Raw genomic sequence first — 4,258 nt, 5'->3', positions numbered from 1 at the left:
AATTTCATGTATTGTGGACAAGTAAATCAGACTTAGCTTGAATCCATAATTGATTGCACGATTAGCGCATGATCTCCAATGTTAAGTATGAGGTCAACTGAAGAAACGTCTTAAATAATCTTGTGTTGCAATAGATAATATTAGTGATTTCACATCTTTGCAAGTGAATAGCCTGCTGAGTTAATTCAAATATGATTAGTCTATTTGTGTAGTATTGTCATTGTTTCAATTGTCTTTCATTTAGTAGTGTCTAAGAATTCTATGCAGTAAATAATTGAAATAATCTGAATTTTATTTTCAGTGATCAATGTTCAGTAATTAACGTGAATAGGCAGGAATTTGATTTTAATTTCAGTTGAAATTTCTTATGCTGAACGGGTTGGAATTTGGTTTTAACGGGTAGGGCTAAACAGCCCATTTCAATAGTAGAGTCTCTGGACCTTAACAGACGGCCTAGGTCTCATTTCAATCATGTATGCGTTTGGACCTGGGCCAGAATCTACAATTGGCCTTTCCTTTTGTTTAATGGGCCTGAACTGGTTGAAATATAATGGTTTCCAAACAATGTTAATCAATTAGGAGTCTGGGTAATTAATTAAAATACTAAAATTGGATTTCGAATTAGGTAGCGGGTTCAAGCTAGAAGGGTCTTCCCTTTTGCTTGAATTCGGACTTGAATTCGAGACCCGAATTTATATTTGTGAATTAATTGGCCTTTAGAGACAAATAAATAGAAAATTCTAGTTTGCTTTAGGATTGGCTTTTAATAATAAAAATGAGACGAGCCTCGTCAAGCCAAATACAAATGGCGGGGCCCTCAATAAATGCTATAAAAAATACTTAGAACTCGGGTGAACCGTTTAGCGAATTTCACGGTTTTCCTCAAAGATAATAACTCGTTAGTCACTTTAGGCGCGTTTTAATAATCTTACCTTCGTAATTACGGGTGCACATTTATGTGACCCAAATCCAAATCTCAACGGAGTCGAAATGAGTTAACAATCACGGGTGCACTGGTGCGACGTGGTTCGAGACGCATTTTCACGACGTTGCAATTCTTTAAAAATGAAAAAAATATAATAAAACAAAAGCGGGTTATTAATAAAAGGGCACATAGATTAGAACATGTTTTAAAATCAGATAAAAGCAAATACAACAGTTGAGCGACCGTGCTAAAACCACAGAATCCGGGAATGCCTAACACCTTCTCCCGGGTTAACAGAATTCCTTACTCGGATTTCTGGTTCGCGAACTGTTAACAGAGTCATAATTTCCTCGGTTCGGGATTCAACCGGTGACTTGGGACACCATTAATCTCCCAAGTGGCGACTCTGAAATCTTAATAATAAATCCCGTTCCGATTGTCCTTTAAGTGGAAAAACTCCTTTATGCCTTTGCGGGTGTAGGAAAAAGGAGGTGTGACAGCTCTGGCGACTCTGCTGGGGAGCAAGAACCCAGAACTTTGGTTCAGGGTTCAGAATTCGAGCTTAGATATATTATTTTATTTGGCTTTATCTGCTTTTCCTACATGTTTCATGCTAAATGTGCTAAATGTTTTACCGCTTTGATATTATTTGAACTGTATATATAAACTGTGCCGAAACCCTTCTCTTATCACCTCCGGGGATGTGCTTACTGGTTGAGACTCCCTATTCTGTTAGCGTCATACCTTGAAATAAGAAAGAGGTCGGACAAGTTACTAAGCCGGACGATCCCGCGGGTCCCCGGTACGTAGCCCCCTCCTCGACTCGAGTTGTCCGCTCGGGTACACAGTCTAGAACCTATACCCAGGTTTTGAACCTAGAAAAACTTGACTCCATGCCAGATCCCTAGTAGGAACGCTTATTTGCATCATGTGCATTTTGACTTAGGGGACTCAACACAGGGGTTGGGTCCGTCTAGAACAGGTGTACCCGGAATAATGGACCATCCTGATGCATCCTGCTTGTGCATTTATCTGTTTTGGACTCGCATGCTGACCGGCATTGAATACCTGGAAAAATTGAAAAAAAAAGAGAAAAAGAGAAGATAGCAGTGTAGAGAGTTAATTACCTATATTAGAAAAACCAATGTCCAAATAGTGCCGAAATGCTGCCGGATTTTTGAGAAAAACAAAAGGAAAAAAAGAGTTTTATTTTCAAATTAGAAAATATAAAAAAAGTCTTGCTTTCAGAAATAGTGTATTTGCCAACAAAAACAAAACAAAAAGAGTCTTGTTTTCAAAATAGTTAGATTTGTTTGCCCGAACTACGCTGGTTTGATTCTCACCAAGTGTGATATACGTAGGCAACCCTCATCGGGTCCAACCTCCCCTTTTTCAAAAATAGCCAAAAATGCCAAATTTTTTCAATTTTGTCCTGAATAAGTCGGGTGCCGCCGTTCTTGTTTAGAATAAGCCGAATGTCCCTAAAAGGGGCGCCGGAAGGCTGTTTCTGCAAGAACAGCCACCCTGAGTTAGTTTCAGCAGTGAGCGGGCACAGCCTTAAAATCTTCCTCTCAGAAGTGCTGAAAGGCCGTATCTGCAAAATCTAGTCCTTGTTTTTTGGATAAAGAAAAGTTTGCAAAAAAAACCATTATTCCTTTTAGGTCAAAATAAGTGATTAAATCACCTTAATAAATGTGCAGGATGAGCACGATTCAAAGTGAACCTTTTTCAATCATGACTAAAACTCCCCCGTGGAGTTGCGTCTAGTGGTGGAACGATCGTAGGGGTAAAGAAGGGACAGGGATGANAAACTTCCTAAAAACTGGACTGATAAATTTACGCATAGGTTGTTCATGTGGTTGTTAATTGAGTGATAGTGCATTATATTCCTGTATGCGATAGAAGCAGAAGACTATTAGGTGGATATTTGTCATTTAGCAATGTTATAGCATAATCTCGATTGGTATAGTTTATTTTGGAAAAACAGAGCTGAATTGGAACAGGGAAATGGATTTGGAGTACTGGAAATGTGTAGTGATAATTAAAGTTTGAGCTGTTAGTTGTTAATGTTAGTTTAAATGATAGCTTCTAAGCTATTGATTTGTTCCAGTGATCGTAAAAAGAACAAGTTCAAAAGAGGTCTATGTAGCATTTGATTCAATTCCATAATTCAACTAATTTGAAATACTGATTTGTTTTGAGTACTAGTCTACTATTGAACATATGTGGAATAATTTGAAACGAGAGTAGTAAATCTAATTTGCATGTTATTGGGCCTTAATAGATAAGGCTGCTGACAACCCAATCTCTGGATGCTTGATTCTAGTTTAAGACAAATCATGGTTTGGCCAGATCAAGGAATCGATCCCATGACCTCTCCCCCAAAAGACCGACCAGTTGAGGCGTTTGGGTCACACAGCCTGGGTCGTTTGGGCCTGAGAATAAATAGAAGTTGGGTTAATAATACCCAAATGATAGGCTATGACCTTCTTCTACATAATAAAATTAGTTACGGTTTTTTTTTCTTCTTTTAGCTTAGAGATAAATAAATATCAAACCATAGTCACTTTAAGTTTGACCTTTTAATAAAATGATGAGACGAGCCTCGCCAAATAAAAATACAAAAGGCGGGGCCCTCAATAAACGCTATAAAAATACTTAGAACTCGGGTGAACCGTTTAACGAATTTCACGGTTTTCCTCAAAGATAATAACTCGCTAGTCACTTTAGGCGCGTTTTAATAATCTTACCTTCGTAATTACAGGTGCACATTTATGTGACCCAAATCCAAATCTGAACGGAGTCGAAATGTGTTAACAATCACGGGTGCACTGGTGTGACGTGGTTCGAGGCGCATTTTCACGACGTTGCAATTCTTTGAAAATGAAAATATAAATAAAATAAAAGCGGTTTATTAATAAAAAGGCACATAGGTTGGAACATATTTTAAAATCAGATAAAAGCAAATACAACAGTTGAGCGACCGTGCTAGAACCATGGAATCCGGGAATGCCTAACACCTTCTCCCGGGTTAACAGAATTCCTTACTCGGATTTCTGGTACGCGGACTGTTAACAGAGTCACAATTTTCTCGGTTCGGGGTTCAACCGGTGACTTAGGACACCATTAATCTCCCAAGTGGCGACTCTGAAATCTTAATAATAAATCCCGTTCCGATTGTCCTTTAAGTGGAAAAACTCCTTTACACCCTTGCGGGTGTAGTAAGAAAATGGAGGTGTGACAGCTCTGGCGACTCTGCTGGGGATAAAGAACCCAGAACTTTGGTTCAAGGTTCAGAATTCGAGCTTAGATATATTGTTGTATTTGGCTTTA

Source organism: Nicotiana attenuata, unplaced genomic scaffold (genome assembly GCF_001879085.1).
Source record: "Nicotiana attenuata strain UT unplaced genomic scaffold, NIATTr2, whole genome shotgun sequence".
Classification (NCBI taxonomy): Eukaryota; Viridiplantae; Streptophyta; class Magnoliopsida; order Solanales; family Solanaceae; genus Nicotiana; species Nicotiana attenuata.
Note: the sequence above shows the minus strand (reverse complement) of the source record.